Source organism: Carassius carassius, chromosome 12 (assembly GCF_963082965.1).
Source record: "Carassius carassius chromosome 12, fCarCar2.1, whole genome shotgun sequence".
NCBI lineage: Eukaryota > Metazoa > Chordata > Actinopteri > Cypriniformes > Cyprinidae > Carassius > Carassius carassius.
Window position 1 is genome coordinate 4,702,043 of NC_081766.1, and position 21,813 is coordinate 4,723,855.

Sequence of the window (21,813 nt, forward strand, 5' to 3'; positions counted from 1 at the left end):
TCACTGATCTGGCCACTGTTATGACCATGAATGACGTGAGAAGGCTGGTAACTACAGTGGATCCTGGATACAGTGGTTCAGTATGGATAGGTCTCCATGCTGTGGGAGTGAGACGCTGGGTCTGGTCTATGGGAGATGGTGCAATCTCCCAGTACAGTATGTGGTATCCAGGAGAACCGAGTGGTGATGGGGAGTGTGTGAGGAGTTTTAATGGAAGCTGGTATGATGAGAGCTGCAGCACCGTTCTCCCATTTGTGTGTTTCAATGGTGAGTCCTTTTAATTTTGAATTAGTTTTTTCCACTTTAACTGATTCTTGACTGAGGGTTGGTCCTTATCTTGTGTTTCTGAACAGACAGCACTGGTTTTATAATTATTGAGACAGCTATGACATGGAGAGATGCTCAGAGTTACTGCAGACAACAACACACTGATTTGGCGAGTAGCAGCAGCCCAGAGCAGCAGAATCTGATCAGTAATGAATCGTCACTCTGGATCGGTCTGTTTCTGGACTCTTGGCTGTGGTCGAATCAGTGGGGCTACTTCTTTAGATACTGGGCAGCAGATCAACCATTACTGAGTTTAGTGTCTAGTAACTGTGCTGGCATGTCAGCTACTATGGAAAGGAAATGGGCTCAATATAGTTGTAATCTAAAGCAGCCTTTTATCTGCTATGGAGGTGAGTTTCCATTCAAACAAGAGATTTGTAGGTCACTCTTGAAACAGACATTAAAACAACTGTGATATGTTTTCATTTTTTCTGTGTTGAGGATGATTTTAACTCTGTATTTCTCTAGATGACAAGTTAATTAAAAAACAGGTTGTCAGAGTGAAACTGTCCTGTAATGGAAAATGCACACTGAATGATCCTTCGCTACAGACGGCCATTCTGAATGAGGTTTGTATCCCCCTTAAACACTGAGTTCAGTTTCATTGTCAAATTCTGAATGAATAACTGTTCACTGGCAAACATCCACAACACTCAATAGACCCTTTGCACGTGACGTCACCCTCTACTCGCGCGAATTGTGAACGCCATGACGGACGGCAGAAAAGCTATGCAGCAGGACGGACGGCAAGCCAAACGAGTTCGTGTTCGTTCGTGTAATAAAATGTTTTTTGGGGGTTTTTTTACTTGTAAGCACAGTGCAGTGTTGATGGTCAAACTGTGTATTTACAATGTTAAAGTGGATGACAACATTAAATATTCTTATTAGGAATAAAACTGCGTCGTTTTTTAACTGTGCAGAGCAGTAACGTTAGCTGAATAGTTAGGCCTACTACACTACTGTAATTTTAATATTGGTCATTGTGGTGGTACTTGGACAGCCAAATATTTTCTGAGGTGGTACTTGGTATAAAAAGTTATGGATTAACTGCATTAGAAAGTTGCATTGGCACACCCAGCGAACAACGGTAACTTAAGTGGGTAGCCAAGGTCCTCTAAAAACAGGTTATGTGTTATATAAATCTTTACTTCAGTGAAGAATAGATATTAATACAAAATAAACCCTAGACTGATGTCTTACCTTTGCCGTTATGAGGTACCTCCCCGTGCCGTGAGCGTAGCATCGCGTACCTGTAACCCATCAGCCAGCTACAAAGAACTGGTAAGCATCCAGACTTTTAAAAGCTTTGACATCAGCACCAGTGTAGGGGATACCCCGTTTACCACATAGTGGTACAGATCGTGTGGAAAGTCGGGTAGACTCTGCGATATAATGAGGTCTGTGAAAACGGAGGAAAAAGGTAAGGATCAATCCTGCGATCTCCAACTTCTCCAAATACCATTCTTTGTGAGCACCTACCAGATGCCCTACCTCGACCGATAGCGGCACGACAGCTTGTTCAATAGAATAAACCATAAAGTTTAGTGTTATTTATTTTAAACTGATTGAAACTTCCCGCTCATCCACTACTATTTATTTAGCTTGTACTTCCGTCCGTCATGGCGTCATCACGTGGTCGTAGTCACGTGTTTGCAAAGGGTCTATATGTTTGAGTTTTTTCTCATTTGACATTGTTGCAGTTATTAGGTTTTGATTCTCTCTTGCTGGTCTAGATAAGCAAAAAGCTGAAGACCACGGGGCTGGAAAGTGACAGAAAATTAATCTGGAGAAAGGGGCAAGATGGAGAAGTGTTTCATCAGGAATGAAAACCTAGAGCAAGTTCAAATAATGAATGTAATAAGCAGTAATATTCTATTTATCTATTTCAACTTTCAAATAGGTTCAAATAACTTAAAATATTTATAGTAAAAGTAGACTGTTTTAAGGAACTGTGAAGTAGTTGTAGTATTATCCATTGTTTAAACATCATTATTAGTGATAAAATATGTTTTTTCATTGATTGTCAAATTATTTTTCTTTGACGTTTTCTGTTCTAAATATTTAATACTATAGTTTCGAAAGGAAATATTTAAATTGAAATCATTGAAAGTATAATTAAAAAAGGTTTTATGGGAAAAGAAGAGATATATATGAGCTATATGTTAAATTAAAGTATGTTGATGACATTCTCATTATTAATTGACATTTGATTGGCAGAAATCATTCTGAATATATTATTACACTGCATTTTCAGGTGATAGAGATGTCATTTTTTATTAGTTTTAGTGTTTTTCTTTAGAAATGGATGACTTTTTTAATATGGGAACTTTAACATGCCATAGGTTAAAAATAAAAGTTGCTTTATAAAACAGAATTTCGGATCATCAAAAAAAAATTATTCATTATAATTGGAGCAACCCTTTAAATTCTTAAATAAAAATGTCTGTCTCTCCCTCTCTTTGTGTGTGTGTTTTGAAAATAGAATAATTATTAGATAAGTAGATAATGAGGTAACAATTGCATATGTTTATATCTTATGCAAGACAAAGCAACTCATATAACCTATTTAACATTTATTTATTCATTTCTTTTAGTGCTAAATTGTAAATTTACTTTAAGTATTCCTCAAATGTACATTGCTTATCTTGTTTCATTTAGCAAAACATTATATACTGCTTATTTTCTCTGGAGCATGGACTGGGTCTGAAGTTGAGTTCATAAAGATCATATTTGTTATGTGTTGTTAGGTGCTACATATTCATCATTTGACCACCAGATGGCCACAAAGCAGCCTGCAGACCCTGCACTGTTTTGAAAGGAGCTGGCTAATAAACACAGATTAGAGTTGATGATTCAGTCAACCTACAGACTCAGCTTTCTATTTACATTTAGACTAGCTATGCAAAACTTGCTTGTTTCTTTGAAAATAAGTTACTCTTTCATGGAAATGATTCACTTCCTGTGTAATCTGAAACAATAATAAAATAATTGTAGATGCATAAATATTCATCCATTAGAAATATCGTTATTATTATCATCATCATCATTATGTAATTCATATATGAAGCTGAACATCAACCTTGCCTATACAGTAAGTCAAATGACTGCGGCGTGGTTGAGATCACATATTATGCAATTATTAATTATGCATTTAATTCTCATTTGCATTTTTTATTTTCTCATTGCCAAATCGTTTTGAGATGCAGTTCAGAGGAAAGTGGTGCTTCCTTTCACTATTAATAATTTAAAATGGACAAAACATGAAAGTAAAATCATGAACTATATCCTTTAGAGCATCATGAAGGCCCCTATCACTGCACATTATTTATGCAACCATAATCAATAGCATGTAACTAATGCTCTAGTTTGCAGATTATATTTTTGTGTGTGAAATCACCATTTTTTATGCAGAGAGGAGTGTAAGAAGTGTGCAAATCCTTTTGTTATGGGTCAAATTAAATTAAGATGGTATTTGTATATCTGACCTGTGCTATGATTATGTCAGTCATTGCAATTTTGAGAGTGAATATAGCATTTATATGTGGATGTCACTCTCAAAGCTTTGCAGCGTGTATGTGGCTCTTGGCAGCATGAAAAACAAAAATTCTGAAATTCAAATTCTGAATGGATTATATCCTAGAAAGCACAAAAACAGCATTCCCTTTATAATAATCATAAATATGTCACTCTCTTCAACTGATTGTGGTCTCATGAAGTTACTTACTGGTAATGTCATGTTTGCATTGAGTCTGCCCTTTTTGTGTTTTAATGAGAGGATCTGCAAGCGTAAAATTTAAATGCTTCTGATTGGCCATTACATTAAAATCTTCTAGCATCCCTGTAGAACCAGGCCTGCTGAGAATGGATGTAACACTGTCAGTTTAAACACTTAAAATCCCTGTATTTGACCATGATCAGATGACAGCAGAAGTAGTTCCTGTAGAGGGCAGCAGATGTGCATTTAGGACAAGTATTTTGTGATTCAACTTGTCATGACCATATTTGGATTTTCTGTGGTTATCTGGCAACCATGTGAAATTTGGTGAGTTAATTTGCAAAAAAAAAAAATTCCCCAGCAATCCAATAAATGAGAACGTGATTTCAAGGATTTCTGTGTAATGAGACTTTTTTTACTACACAACACAGCACAGATGAGACACTGATACAGTAAATATAAAATATATACAGAACAAAAATAAAAAAATCTTTCATAGAAGTGACACTGTGTGTAAAGGAAATGTAGTACAAAACAGATAAAAATTTAACCTTTACATTTGGTTTAAAATTTTCAAAAAAGTGTTGTGTTATTTTCAGATTCTCTTTTCACTTATCGATAATGGCGTTAAAAAATGGATTCTCTTCTTCAGACACTGAGCAGCAAGTCAACTATCCCAGAGTTCAGGATCTGGGGACTGTGTTGGTATGTCAACAACTGATTCTGGAAAATGGGCTCAATACAGCTGTGATCTACAGCAGCCTTTTATCTGCTATGGAGGTGATTTTCCCCAGTTCACTGAATCAAATAATTCAAACAAGAGGATTTGAAATAAATATTTCCAAACAACTATAAAATGTTTTAATTTATTTATTTATCTATGACTCAGCTCTGTATTTCTCTAGACGATAAGTTAATTAAAAAATAGATCATCAGACTGAAATTGTCCTGTTATGGAAAATGCACATTGAATGATCCGTCCCTGCAGACGGCCATGCTGAATGAGGTTTGCATCTGCCTTAAACAACCATTTTAGTTTCATTGTCAGATTGTGTTGTTGACACATACAGGTATGGCACATACGTCAACTATAGCTTATAACCAACCAGCACCACTCATATCATCATCAGTGTTGTTGTTAGGGTTAAAAATAATATGTAGCCAACCGTAGTAGTGTGATGATATTTCACGTATAATTTCATCATTTCTTGCTGGTTTTCAAGATGAGTGAAAAGCTGAAGATCACGGGGCTGGAAAGTGAAAGCAAAATAAGCTGGAGAAAGAGAGAAGGTGAAGAGGTGTTTCATCTGGAGAGTAACCACACAGCCAGTTCAAATAACAAATGTAATAATCAGTAATCTCTCTAAAGTAAACAAATATAACTGCTTAAAATATTATTTGAAAGAACCGGGAGGTAGTAATAATAACCATCATTGAAGCTGATCATGAATTGTGATATTGCATAATTTATTTAATGGAATCAATCGTGAAAATATTTTTTTAAGTTCTGTCAATAACTAAAACTAATCTAGCTAAATGTAGCTGTATTGTGTATTCCAGATTTTCTTTTAGGTAAGTAAATAATTTATTATATATTTCTAAATTATTTATGTCTATTTATTTTGTCATAATAACATTAAGGTTTAGCACAGAAGTATTTGAGGACAAATCAATTTGATTTGTACAAATAAAACCCTGAAATCCTCCCTTTATGAGTTCATTAGCATGGGAGTATCCATTTTCTTCTTACATTTAGACTTCATTTCTAAATGAAAAAAGTTCTTTCAAAACTATTACATATTACATACTGTACTACTACTATTACATGGAAATGATTCTGTCTGTGTATCACAAAACTATAATAGCAAAAGGTATTTACCCATTAAAAATAGTACCCATAACTAAGTACTTCTGGTTGAAACTTGAATATTTACTGTAAGTATTTCTGAAACATTACTATACATTACTTGTTTCATTTAAAATCCAATCAAGCTGTAACCGATGTTAGGGCCGAGGGACAATTTCCACACTCCGGAGGAGCAGACACCAGAGGCGGACAACAGGATGACTTTAAAAGGTAAGTTTCTTTTATTAATTTAAAACAAAAACAGTGCTGAGAATGTTTGTGGCTGGAACCCGGTTTGGGAAGAGGAACTGAGGGGGGCAAGGGATATTTCTCTTCTCTACTGGCTCGTGGGTGGGACAATGGCTTCTTCTCGTCTTTTCGTCTTGTCAGAAAGTACTTGTAGGATGGACAGAGGCTTCTTCTCGCCTTCAGCTTTCCCCATGGACAGAGCAGGTAAGTATTCGGCACGTGAAGATGTTCTTAGGACAGCCGATCGAATGAACAGCAGCTTCCCCCACCTCTCTTCTGAGGGACAGACGGTGATGGTGCTCAGACTCGGCTTGTGTACGTGTTCCTAGAACAGCCGATCGAATGACACACTGTAAAAACGACAACTCAAAATTGTTCACCTTACTCAGATTTTTGCATTCACTGACAATAAAGTTGCTAGTTGGAACTTGAACTATCTGTTGTAAGCCACTTGAACTCACTTTCAGACGTTTCTGAGGAAAAGTTCATCTTATTTAATACATTGAGTTGATTTTATTTTGAAGTTGTAGTTGACACGCAGTTAGAGTGAGGTCAACTTATCTGCGCATGCTCATTTGAAATTTGTCATGGCAACCGGCTGCGACGGGGTTTCCAAAGATTTTCCCAGGAGCTCCCTTCGACAGTTTGAAAGTTTTGCGTCCGCCATTTTGTCACGATGCCAGCGCCAGCGGTAACTTTCCCTGACGTCTTTGTTGAAAAGAGACATCCCTTCTAACAGGTAAGCTAATCATATGAATATGTAATGTTATATGCATTTGGTATTTGTATTACATGTCATTGTGGGAAACAAAATCGATAAATCATAACCAGACGAGGCGTTTATGGCAATACAAAATCCCCCACTATAGCTAATAGATAAGATAGCTTATTTTGAACAGCTAATCTCAATATAATTATTGTCCACATATTAATTGAAAGATATGTTTGTTATTCTCGATGGCATTATGGCATTTTTTTATACACGTCTGCTTTGCTCATATCAAACCGAAGCACCGTCGGCGGTTATTCACATTACTGCTCGTGACCATGCGCTGCAACCAAGGTAACGTTAGAACTAACGTGCTGCTAAAACTGTGATGCAAAACTTCGATTTGATATGGTAGTTAACTAGATAGATATAGCTTCTAGCATGCAACCTTTGTGTAGGGCTGGGTGCCGAGAAGTTAACTCGTCAACGTCAATGCTCAAACAAATATGAAATGCACAACGACACACATAATGTCGCTCACGCACATACACGCAGCCCAATCCTGCTCCTGCCGATCGACTGTTCTGCACAGTTCATCTAACATTAATCAAACACACCTGCCTTTCATTTTCAAGGGATCCTGAAGACCTTAATTGGTTTTTTCAGGTGTGTTTGATTAGGGTTGGATATGAACTGTGCAGGACAGTCGATCGACAGGAACAGGATTGAGCCTATGAGACGCGCGCACGCACGAACTCTCCACGCGCATAGTTATATGAGACGCCAGCACAAACTCGCGCACATACTCAATGAGACGCGAGCACACACACACACACACACACACTCTCTCTCTCCGCGCACATATTCATATGAGACACAAGCACACATTCATATGAGACGCAAGCACACACACAATATACCTTAAAGATGTGGAAAAGTCGATCGAATAAAAGTGTGGGTATAAAGACCTTGACAGTGCACGGAGTAAACATAAGAGCAGAAAGTTGCTCCGTCTTCGACTGGTAAATGAAGAAATGCCTTGTTGATCACTTTGACAGTGTTTATATTGCAATAAATAATAACCTACTGAATGTACACTGGCACACAACACAAAATGTACACAACACAAAAATGTGTTGGTTAGTCAGAATTTTTTTCAGTAAGGATGCATTAAAGTTATCAAAGGTGACATTAAAACATGTCTAATGTTACAAAATATTAAGTTTTTAAAAAAATGCTGTTCTTTTGGATTTTTTTATTCATTAAAGAATCATGAAAAAATTTATCATAGTTTCCAAAACATTACGCAGTAAACTGTTTTCATATTTCTGAAGGGTCATGTGACACTGAAGTAATGATTTAGAAAATTCAGCTTTGACATCACAGGAATAAATTACATTTTTAAATATATTTAAATAAGATTTTAAATTGTAATACTATTTCACAAAATTACAAGTTTTACTGTATTTATTTATTTTTGTTTGTATTTGGTGAGCATGAGCTCTTTATAAACATTTTTTGTTCCTTTGTGCTTTTTTTGTTTCTTTGTGCACTGGCGAAGGAGCATGAGTCAAACTGAAAAAATAAACCAAAGTTTTTCTGAGATAATGTGTTATGTAATCTTGTTAAAATGGATTTCATAAAATTGCTATCAAAAAAAGTATCGTTAGGAACCGGTATCGAAACTGAGGTATCGAAATTGGCACCGGATCGAAAGATTTTGAACAATACCCAGCCCTACCTTTGTGTGTTTTAACCCTGAAGCTCAACAGCATTAATGTGAACGGTTGCGAAGTATGTCACTGTGTTAATTTTCTCCTCTTATTTTTGTGCTAGGTTTTCTATGAAGTGTCGCTTCTGCAGCTTTGCTACCGCCAGTCAAGAGCGTCTGCTTAGGCACCATCGGTTCAGGCACGGAAGAGGAGCTTACTGGCCGTGTGTTTACAGTGACTGTGTATGTACTTTTAAAACACCTTAATTATTTTTTTTGCATCAGCTACATTGGTGAGCGAGTTCCATCTTGATTGACTATTTAATACAGTTTTATTTAAAGGATACGTTCACGATTTTGCACTTTGAGGCCCCTCTCTGGGTTGATGAAATAGTGTTTGACACCAGAATTTTGACTATTGGTCCAGTCTTGAGCTGATTTAGAATTTAGAACTGCCATGCTTCAGAATGGCTAGCTACATGCATTCACAAACCTGTCTTTAAATCAACCCTAACTGATTGGTTAGTGGGGTTCGTTGAGTGTTCGTTAAACTAGTGAACTTATCCTTAAAAGACAAAAAGAAACACTAACAAACTAACAGAGCCTGCAATTATTTAATCTGCCTACATTCACAATTGTAGTGATGGGAATACAAATGGAACAAGCACAAGTGCACATGCACAAGTACATTTCACAGAGCTAAACAAAAGTATTTGTTTGTCTTTATATTCTTCCAAAACAGACATCTGACATCACAAGTCATCGCAGACAGGCAGCTGTGGAAGGTCTTCCCATATTTCTGCGGGAGAATACTGAGAAGCTTTTCTCTAGATGCCTGGTGAGTGCAGCTTGGAAGACCTTCAGCTTTTAGTAGTGTTGTATAGCAAAGAGGCCATACACAAATAGACATCACTCTTTATTGACTATTTTATTACAGGACATTATTTCAGTAGTGTTTTTGTTTTGTCAGGCAACTGATGCAGATGACAAACAGGTGAAAGGCATCAAGATGGGGGTCCTCACAGTGTTTGATGATGATGACGACGCAGTCATTAATATTGCCCTTGTGTTGGAGGAAACCATTGTCCTGAAAGACATCCCAGACACCCCGACTGCACTTGCGTATCTTTTTGGCTTGCTTTATAGCCTCAACATGGAGTTCCCAAAAGACATCAGGTATACCTTTGAAACTATCCAGCACATTTTCATGGAAATGTCCACCAATTGCTCACAGCGTGTCCGGAGCTTCAAGACCAAGCTGTTAAACCAGTGATTCATTTTCCATGGGGAAGATTTATTTTATCCTGTCTGTTCATTTATGTTTGGATATTTTGTAAATCTTCACATAGACCACCTTATAGTTTTTATGTTGTTCCTTTATTTTGACTAAAAACAAATCTGTTATTTGTAGCTGTCATATAACTGTCACGAGACTATTGATTGTTTCTCAGTTGAAGCAAGCTTTGTTTCAGCATTGCTGTTATAGTCTGCATCTTTGCTGGTGTGTCAAGTATCCATGGGGAAGATTTCTTTTATCATGTCTGTTCATTTATTATGTTTGGATATTTTGTAAGTCTTCACATAGACCACCTTATAGTTTTTATGTTGTTCCTTTTGATTTCCCCAACTTATTGACATGTGCCTTATTTTCTCTGGACACAAGTGCTTTATTTGAACTAAAAACAAATATTTTGTGTAGCTGTCATATTACTGTCAAGAGACTACGGTATTGATTGTTCAGTAAGCAAGCTGTGTTTCACCATTACTGTTATAGCCTGCATGTTTGCATTTTTGGCTAATTTCAAAGTTCAGATCATTCAGAAAGTTCAGATAATTTGGCTTTTTCAGCTGGGACACATTTCTGCAATATTGCATTATTTGTAAGGTCTCAACAAGAAAAAAAACTGCCCATATTATGGTACTGAAACCTGTATTTGCTTTATTACTTGTTTACATTGTGGAATTGTAAAGCAAAGTCGTTCAAATAAACATGCATAAATTAACTGGTTTATTGTCAGTGTATGATTTAATGGGGGAGGGGGGGGGAGGGGGGAGGGTAGTTTAAACTCAAAATAGTAAGTTATTACAGAGGATGGTAATTCGAACTCAAAATAGTACGTTTTTACAGACTTGAAAGTTCCAGTAACTTGAATTAAAAAAAATTAGTTGTCAGAACTTGAAAAACTTAGCTGACGCAACTTAATAATTGTAGTTCTTCAAAACTTAAAAAATTAAGTTGATATCTTCAACTCAAAAATTCTGTGCAGTCGGTTGCCTTGAAAATTTGAGTTGAACTAACTTTTTCTTTTTTACAGTGCAGCAGCTTCCTCACTTCTTCAGAGGAACAGACAGTGACGGGGCTCAGACTCGGCTTGTGGACGTGTTCATAGAACAGCCGATCGAATGACAGCAGCTTCCTCGCCTCTTCTGAGGGACAGACAATAACGGTGGATCAGGCAATAACAAGTGATACAGGACTTTGGTAATTTACCCGCCTTTGCTCTCATTCCGTGCGTAGCAGAGCGGCGTCGTTTGGGGAGTTTGTGAGACTGGACTTTCTTGGACGTGAGAGACAGTGCTCGTGGAGCGTGATACTCGGAGTGCGTTGAGCTCTTTCCCTCCACACCGTACACTCGAGTGGGAACCTAGACACAGCTTAGACAGATCGATTTGGAGGAATCTTCACAGTCACTAGTCAATATTCATCCATCAAAGTTTGAGAAGAAAGTCATTTTGATTCTCACCACACTTGTGCATAAATCACTCTTGTAAATCTTCACACTTGTGCACCTCACGCTTTCGGACACTGCAAACTCACTTCATCTCCACAGTGACTAATCAACTCGTTTCTCTTCTCTCTGTAGGGTGGATGACTCGAGGAATAATGGTTTCAAAAGATCAGCATGAACACATCAGCGATCCTCCCAGCTGTTCCAATCACTACGCTTCGTTCTGTCAACAAGATCACACACACTGCCCGCAAACAAAGGTTAGTTGCACACTGGTGATGGTCAATCTTCAAATGTAGTTTTCTCAACAGGTAATCAATGGAAGGGTGCACTTAACTTTTCCTCGGTGAGTCACTCAATATCCTGCAGTGGTTTCCTCTCTCACTTCTGTATAATCCTCTCACTTACTTTATTGCGTTGCTGTTCGTGGTTTCTTCAGAAAACTCACCAAGTGAGCATGCCTAAGGAAATCTCACAGTAGAACTCCTGATCTGGCATTAAACCTCCAGCCTTCTTGCTTCACCGCCGTTGTCAGCACACAGACTACTGCCTGCCCGTCCCTGGCATTGAACCTTCAGCCTTCTTGCTTCACCGCCGTTGTCAGCACACACACTACTGCCTGCCCGTCCTCTCACACTTCTTCTTACTTTTTTTAAGGATGGCTGAAGCGAAACAGTCGTTCCGAAGCTTTGCGAGATCCCGAAGCGCAGATGTGTCGAAACACTGATCCGAAGCGTGATTCGAAACACCCATGTCACGTGACTATGACAAAACGAAGCCTCGAAGTGTTTCACTAATTGTTTCATCAGGTGTGGTCCGCCGAGTCAACGTTTGATTGGAACGGTCGGGAACAGACCACACAATCGCACATCTGTATAAAAGTGAAATAAACGCATTTTGACCTCGTGGGTTTTTGTGAGAGGAGTTTGACTTTGAGATAGCGGATTTTTGGTGATATAGTGACATAGTGCGATTTGATTAGTTATAGGCAATTTAGACTTACATTTAAATTTACACAACACATTGACTGAGAGGCTAGAGACAGACAGAGTATACATATAGTGACACATTAATAGATACATAGATAGATTACAGATACATATATAAATACATATATTATAGATAGATACATATATAGATAGATTATAGATACATATATAAATACATATATTATAGATAGATACATATATAGATACATAGATTATAGATACATATCTAGATACATAGATCGATTCATATATAGATAGATAGATTTAAATAGATAGATAAAATGGAAGCTCCCCAGAAGAGATGCCGTACATCTGTGGTGTGGGAGCATTTCCATTTAGAAACCCCAAATAAAGTGAGATGTGTGTATTGTGATCGGCAGCTAGCCTACTGCAACAATACATCATCCATGATGCGCCATTTGAGGAGCACTCATCCTGCCATTTTGCAGGGTGCAGAGGATGGCATTCCCCCTGTACCTAGGCCTGCTACTGACACTGCTGGGCCATCTAAGCAAGGTATGCATTGTTTGGGATATAATTATAATTGAAATATAATTACAACCTTTTGGGACACTGTTTATAAAGTTTATAAGTTATATAAAGCACTGATTATAAACACTGGAAGGTTTCCAAATAATGAACCAGTAGGCTATACTTTTAATAGATGTGCACTAATTGAAGCTGTATTTTTCCAATGTATTTGTCTGAAAGTATGTTTTGTCTTCTCTTTTAAAAGTCAGACAGAGGGAATTGGATGAGGCTCTTATAAACATGGTGGTGAAGGATCTGCAGCCCTTCACCATCGTGGACGATGAGGGATTCAGGGCATTTGTGAACAAGCTTGATCCAAGCTATGTCCTCCCATCCCGGAAGGTGCTTAAAATAATGGTCAGCGAAAAGTACAACAAAGCCAAGGAGAAGACAATGGAGGACCTACAAAAGGCCGAATTTGTTAGCCTTACAGCTGACATGTGGTCCTCCATTAATATGGATGGATATCTTGGTGTGACTTGCCATTACATAACACCAGAGGCAAAAATGGCAACTGTTGTACTGGGTGTAAGGAGGTTTTACCAAACCCACACAGCCCAGCATCTCATGGAGGCTAAAGCCTTGCTAATGGCTGAGTGGGGAATAACTTCCAAAGTTCAGTGCATGGTGACTGACAATGCATCTAACATGATCCTAAGTGCCCAGCTACTCCACCTTCGCCATGTCCCATGTTTTGCTCATACTTTAAATTTGATTGTGAAAAAGGCACTAGATCAAACCCCAGTCATCAATGAAATACGCCAGAAGGCCAGAAAGATAGTGGGGTTGTTCAGATCCAGCTGCAAAGCAAAGGACAAGCTTGTGGAGATGCAGAGCTTGATGGGAAGACCAACTCTGAAACTGATACAGGAGGTTGACACGAGATGGAACAGCACATTTGACATGCTACAGCGCTTGTATGACCAACGTGAACCAGTGGCTGCTGCACTTTCCAACTTAAACAATGATACTGCTCCCCTGACAAGTATTGATTATGACATTATTGAACAATCATTGTCAATACTGCAACCATTCAAACTCGCAACAACAGAGATGTCAGAGGAAAAGAGAGTGTCTGCTTCAAAGCTTATACCACTGTACAGGATGTTGCAGCACAAGCTTGCACAGAAAAAAGGAAATGCAACGCAGGAATCAACTGTTCAATTAGGTAGGCCACAATGACCATACTACCCATGTGATTGGCCATAACTGTCATATTATTGTCATTATTATAAATATGTGTTTCTCCTGTTTTGGCTCATAGGCTCACATCTGCAAGAAGGTCTGCACTCCAGATGTGGAGGTTATGAGAGTTTTAGAGCCTTGGCACTGGCTACACTGCTGGACCCAAGGTTCAAAAATGTGGCATTTGGAAATGCTGCCAAAGCCCAGGAAGCTGAAAAGCATATCACACTGGAGTGTGCTTCACTGATGCGTTCAAACACAAATCCTGGTTAGCAGTTTCAGTCTGTGTTATGTTATGTAATCTGAATCATGTAATATAATATATCTTTCATATATGCCGTCAGTTTAGGATTTGTTACTAATTGCTGTTTTCATTTTTATTCAGACCCAGAAATGTCAACATCACACCCATCATCATCATCACCATCACCATCAACATCAACACCAGTAGAAACACAGGACAGTTTATGGGAACTTTTTGATACTCGCATCCATCAAACCAAGATGATACACAATGCTACAGCTGATGCCACAGTGGAAGTGAAAAAATACATCAACGATTCGTATTTGCCCAGAACTCATGATCCACTAACTTACTGGAAAGAGAGAGCAGTAATCTTTCCTCATTTGTATGTCCTTGCAAAAAAATATCTTTGTATGCCAGCAACAAGTGTCCCTTGTGAGAGGATTTTTTCAAAGGCTGGAGAAATTATCTGTAAAAAAAGAAGTAGGCTAAGTCCTTCCACAGCAGATAAATTAATATTTTTGAATAAAAATCTCTAAAAAAGTGAGACATTGTGGCTTGATTTCTTTTATTAATATTCATTTTTCATGACCAAAATAACATTATGCACAGTGAGGAGCCTATAGGTTACAAGCTTCACATATTAGAACATTATAATAATAAAAAAAAAAACACATTTTTTTTAATGGCTCGTCAAGGTTGTTTCAGATCAACACCTGCAAGTGACCACTAGGTGTCACCGTTGAGACGGGTGTCGGATTGATTCGAAGCCTCGAAACAATATGGCACATTTGGTTCAACTGTTTCATTGGTTCACGAGGCCTCGATTTTGCCATCACTAACACTAACTAGTGTCTCTGGTCCATTTCCATTATAATTTTTCTTATATTTTAACATAATCGATTTCGCTGCGTTTGCCGCCATCCATCAAACAAAAATCTCCCCACGCTGTTTCCCGTCCTCTTACACTGCTCAAACACTCCCTTTTTATGCTCCTCTTCCTGAGCACGTGCTTCAATGAAGCGCAGCTGATTTGCTTCAGCTGGCGCTCGTTATGGCCAACACTCAACAGAGCCAGATTTAAAACAAATGAGGAATCTTTTTAGATTCACCAGGTTTTCACCCGGTGACAAAGCCATACTATAAATTATGACTTTTTGGACCTTTGCTACCGTACAACTCTGAGAACAATGCACAAGTACACTATTCTATATACGAGAACACATTCAAGAGTGTATATATATTAAAAAAAACCTATACACTTCTTAGGATTTTAATTGCATATTTAGATACATTGAACTACAGAGTGTTATTAGTTCAGCTAGTAGAAAAGAGCATCAGAATAGCAGATGTAGAGTTTTTAAAGATTATTTGGTAGAGTCTAGTATGACACTAACCACAGCAAGGTCATGAGTTCAATTCACAAATAACATGCATAAAATTTTTTAATGTTAAACAAATGTCTTAATGTAAATATGCTCAATAAATTATAATAGGAGTTAAGGAATGTAATTTAGTGAGGAAGGAAATAAATTTAGGGTCCCACTTTATGTTAGATTGCCTTAACTACTGTGGATTTACATTTAAATAATTTAATAAAATTAGGGCGGGGACAACGCGTCGAGGTCATCGATGACGTCGACGCAAAAAATACGTTGACGCAAAATATGCGCATCGATTCGTCGACCTGTTTTTATTTCTCTAAAAAACGTTTGCAAAACGTTTACCTTATGTGCGCTGAATATACGCGATGGCCGGATCAACATTCTGTCCAACGTTATATAACCAATCCAGGGTTTTTTCTGCATTGATCTTTTTTATGGCGGCTGTCAAAGCCTTATTTGATCGGTGAGTGATGTAGAATAGAATGACTGTGCTGTGCCTGACAGGGCGCGTACGAGAGAGAGCCCCGCTGCGTGCGCACTCACAGTCTTCAAACAACACGAGTGCTTCTTGCTCTCTCTCTCCCTTGTGCATTTTAATCAAAATCATTAAACACGATAGAAAAAGGGCGAAACACCAAAGTTTCAAGCGCTCGTGCACTCACAGTCTTCAAACTACACGAGCGCTGTCTTGCTCTCTCTCGCTCTCCCTCCCTCGTGCATATTAACCAAAATCATTAGACACGATAGAAAAAGGGCGGAACGCCAAAGTTTCACGTGGAGCATTCAGAGATTTTTTTTTTCTCCATGACAGGCTGCTGGCTCCCACTGTTATTTTTTTTTTTTTTTCGGAAAAGCACTCTCTGTATTAACTTAAAGCCCTCAAGTTTACATTTACATACTGTATTCTTTCAATTGCTCTAAACAAGTATTTTGGGTGGCCTTTTTTATTGAATGCTAGACATCAAGTTGTTGTTATTTTCATCTGAAAGAACTTCTTTTTCAGTAAGCTAGGCCCTATGTGTTCAGTAAGCTTGTTTCAGTAAGCTATGTGTTTTCAAGGTTTCAAGGTTTTATTGAATGCTATCTCTGTACAAGTGCAAAGTAATGCATTCTTTTATTTTGTAATTTTAAGAGCAATAAACATATATTGCAATGTTAAGGAATTGATGTTTTTTTTTCATTCAGATATGTAAATCAACATGTATAAATTGTTAGTAGTCAATTAATGGGGAGATAATCGAAATCAAATCGGTCTGAAAAAATTAATCGTTAGATTAATCGATGCATCGAAAAAATAATCGCTAGATTAATCGTTTAAAAAATAATCGTTTATCCCAGCCCTAAATAAAATGCACTAAATAAAATGATAAAACAGCTAATAATAAAAAAAAAAATAGTTCAAATTATCTTCCTTTTTATTAGACAAAATAAAGGACTACAGTGGGGGGCACGATAGAGTGTTCTGATGACATCAAGACAGAATTAAAAAGTAATGGAATGGAATAAAAAGGTAATAATACTAGAATTCAAAGGTTTATGTGAATAGAAAAGGTTGGGGGGCTTGCAGTATTGATTCGGAGAGGAAGGGGACCTTGGAGAAAAAAGGATGAGAACCACTGCTCTAGGTGTGTTACGCCCCATGGCTCGTATAAATGGCTGCCCACTGCTCTGGGTGTGTGTTCACAGTGTGTGTGTGTGTTCACTGCTCTGTGTGTGTGCACTTTGGATGGGTTAAATGCAGAGCACGAATTCTGAGTATGGGTCACCATACTTGGCTGAATGTCACTTTCACTTTCACTTTTTCACTCAAAGACTTAACAAAAACGGGGACACACAAGAAAGTGCAAATAGGTTTAAAAAGAACCCAATCAAACCAAGTCCAAAATGCAGCTCCCTCCTGGCCAGGTGTCATAGGGTGCTTCTCAATGCTTATTTTTGCATCCTCATTTCCTTTCCTCCCTTCCTTTCCTCATGTCTTAGCTCCACACCTTCAGGATGCGAGGGAAGGACGCAAGGAAAAGATGTGAGGATGGAGGACTTGAATCAAGTAAAAAGTTTTATCCTCGCTCCCTTCAGCGTTACTTCAAAGTGTCATCAGCTGTGATTAAAGGGATCTGCCCTTATGTTGTTAAAGTTTGTTAATTAAGACATTCATAATAAATATTAATAAAGCAAGATGGCCTGTTTGAAATATATGACATGCATGGTTTATTTGAAGTGAAAAGGTAAAATATAAATAAAAATTATTACAACAGATGTGAAGGGGGAGGAGAATTTATTTGTGTGTCAGGTTTTTCAATGAAAAACACTTTGTCAAAGGATACACCTGTGTATCCTCACTCATAGCTCCTCAGGAAGCCTCCTCACTCCTCGATCCTCACCTCCTCACGGTGAAATTAGAGAATTGAGATGTCCTTCAAGATGGCTGAGCTTGATCGGTTTCCAAGTCCGAGCACCCATATTGTTTTTTGAGTGGCAAGACAGGAAATCAACAACATGTGTCCTCGATGAACCCATCAGAGCGCAATAAGCTGAAAAGCGGAGCAAAACCACAATTCAATTCAGGGATGACGCACAACACAACGGTTGTCACAAGGTGAAAAGTTGATTAGAAAACAGATTGTCCGACTGAAATTGAAATGAAAAGGAAAATGCACATTGAATGATTCTTGAATAAAGACAACCGTTCTGAGTGAGGTGTGTATATAGTTTAAACACTGTGTTCAGTTTCAATTTTTGATGCAACACAACAGTTTTCAGAGTGTGTACTGCAGGGTGAAGCAGTTTTAAAAAAAAAAACAATGTCTTAAAATACATTTCATGACAGTGTACATGACAATACTACTCATATCATCAATATTGTTGCTGTTGATCTTGTTATTTAGGGCTATAGATGATTTGTAGCCTGTATATGTGATGTTTTTTGTTTTTATTCTTTCTTGCTGGTCTTCCAGATAAGTGAAAACCTGAAGAACATGGGGCTGGAAAGTGAGAGCAAAATAAGCTGGAGAAAGAGAGATGAGCTTTCCTCAGCCTTTGCGAAAGTAGAGACACTTCTGAGCATTCTTCAATATGCAGCTGGTGTTAAGAGACCAGGGGCCGGTTTCAGAAAAGAGGTTAAGTGAAAACTCTGAGTATGTTAACCCTGAAGGGAGGGAAAATCTGGGTTTTCTGTATAAAAAATTATATAAGGTATTTAGCCTTGTTTCCTGGGGGGATCTAAATTAAGTGCATTTTACTTTAAAATTATATGCCAGTGTAATAATAATAATAGTAATCATATTGCAAATGGAATACAAAATTATTCGGAGTGTCTATTACTTAGAGCAAATATACCATAGCTCCACCCTGCAATGTGACACAAGGTGAAATACGAGGCTAGTAATGAAATACAATGGCAGTAATGTGTTGGGCACGTAGAACTAGCTTGTAACGTGATTTATCGGGTTTGAATGTGGCTTTTGCTGAGCCTGTTCTTCTAACTTTTCCAATCAAATAAGAATTGATTTTCAATTAAAAAATGAAATAAATGTGGAAGTGGAAAAAGTGGAAGTGCCTTATGAGTATTTAATATTAACCGTTTTTATAATTGTAACAAATATAATTATTTACAATCTGTTATTGCATCCTGTTAATGTACAACAGTACTGAGGTGCAAATGGGCCTTCTATGTCTCTTTATAAAGTATAAATAGCATCTAATTATTATTTACACTTAGACTATTGCAAAGAACTGCTACTTTTAAATGGTATAGACTATCATTATTTTCACTAAGTGTAAACCGTATCTAGAGCTTTTTGCACTTAGCATACTGTAATTCAACATTAATTCAACACACCTGTCTGTAATTATAAAGTAGCCCTGAACACCTTGATTAGCTGGTTCATATGTGTTTGATTGGGTTTGGAGCTGAAATCTGAAGGACAGCATCTCTCCTGGAGTAACGTTGGAGACCCCTGGACTAAGCACACAACCCTGGGGCGTTCCTGCTTCCTCTAAAAAATTCAACACATTTTACATATGGTTTAAACATTTGGATTGTGATTGTCACTAGAAGCTTTTCTATAAAACATGTAAATTGAAAAATATGATTCTTTTTTCACATTTACACAAACTCAACTAGAAGTTTTGCTCATGTGATTCTAATCCCTATCAGTAAATCTAACAATAGAATTTAAATATATTTTCTAGTGCATTAACAGTGGTGTCAAAATGGCATACTAAACCTTATTTACATGTTACTTGTGCTACAGTATGCTAAGTGTACTTTGTTTTAACCATGCAGCTTATGGAGAACAAACCAGCAGCCTTACAAATTCCAAGTTTGAAAAGTTGACTCTGTCTGATGTTTAACTAAGAAAATGTGTAATCAACATCATGTACAGTGTTCTGTATGTATTCACCACCCCCCTTATTGGTGATTTGTTTAATCTTCTTTCAGTTTAATTTATTTTCCTAGTTTTACAACCGTAGCACATGTACTGTACAGCAGAGAGGATCTGTGTGAGCAATCATGGATGGGAGTCTGTTTGTGCTGCTTCTGCTGTCAGGTTGGTGTGGTCATTTGTAATCTGTATTTATGATGATGTGTTCACATATAGATGGTTTAACATGTTGATTTTAACATGGCTCTTCTGGAGCAGCTCTGCTCTTTCTCGTCAGTATCACTATATAAATGTGAGAATGTCATGGCCAGAGGCTCAGAGTTACTGCAGAGAGAGATTCACTGATCTGGCTACTGTAGACAGCATGAATGATGTGAACAGGCTGGTAAATATAGTGGATGCTGGATACAGTGGATCAGTGTGGATTGGACTGAAGACGGGGTCACAGAAAAGCTGTGGTTGGTCTAATGGAGATGATGCACTTGCACAATACAGTGAATAGAATACAGGACATCCAAACAATGAAGGAGAATGCGGCTATTTTGCCTTTGGAGTTTGGTATAATTCTCTAAAGGAAAGGAATCTGATAACAAGTGTGATTCCATCAGGATCGTGGGTCTGGATTGGTCTGTTCCAGGACTCTTGGGAATGGTCTGACAAATGGAGTCTCTTCTTCAGACTTTGGGCAGCAGGTCAACCATCAGGATCTAGTGACTGTGTTGGCATGTCAACAACTGATTCTGGAAAATGGGCTCAATACCGTTGTGTTCTACAGCAGCCTTTAATCTGCTATGGAGGTGAGTTTCCTCCAGTTAACAGAAAAAAAATATTAAAATAAATAAAACTTATGAAACAGCCATTACAAACTGTCAAACTTTTTATTTTTCAAGTCAAAAAACAAACATACAGAGAATGAAGTATCAGATTGATGTCTATACAGTGGCAATTTCTTTTAATTTAAATTCTCTTTTCATCATAAACCCGACCCAGTTATTACTCAAACTCAAGAAAACCCCGTCTTTTCCATTTATGCTTCAAAGCAAACACACTTGCACACTCACACACACCCTTACTGGGAGCCTGGGTACAGAGTATTAACTGGACTTGTTTGAAATATCCATGAAACTGAAGGCAAACAAGGGCATTAAAGAGACTGACTGTCACGTGAGACCTAAGGCCTTAAAACGAAATCTGAAATGTGCAAGAGCATTAAAGTCTTTTACAAGTCAACAAAACCTCCTGCAACTACCACTGTCTGGTTGGAAGAGTAAGTTGAGGGAACCACAGTAGTTGCAGGAGGTTTTGTTGACTTGTAAAAGACTTATTCTTGTTAAGACCATTCCTCCAAATTTCTACGCTCTGGCTCGAAGGACCAAAAAACTGATATCCTACAAATGGTCCTTCGAGCCGGAACGTAGAAATTTGGTGGAATGGATTACCACTCAAGACCTGCAATCCGGCGCAGCCTAAGAAGGAGAAGACCTCCTGCCTGTTTTGCTGACTGTATGGTGAGAGAATGTGCTAGTTGTAAACACTAGTTGTAAGTGATCCATCTTCAAGACCTGGCCCATGTTTATCTGCTCACCAACTGTCTCAACATGATTTAATCGATATGGATGTTAAACAAGAAATACTTGAACTTAAGGGTATGTTTGGTGAGATGATGTCTAAAATGTCACAGTTAGTAGTTTCCTCTAAACGTTCTGAATTTTCTGAGTCTTTTGATGATGCTTCTGATGATGATAATGCGTTTGCTACTACATCTATTGTTCAGGAATTGTCTGCATGTATTAAGAATGCTGAACAGA

General features: G+C 37.8%; 1 pseudogene; it reads left to right on the forward strand.

Annotated features, from left to right (window-relative positions):
- Positions 1-26: 26 nt before the first annotated feature.
- On the forward strand, positions 27-21,612 carry LOC132155374 (C-type mannose receptor 2-like; annotated as a pseudogene).
- The last annotated feature ends 201 nt before the right edge of the window (positions 21,613-21,813 follow it).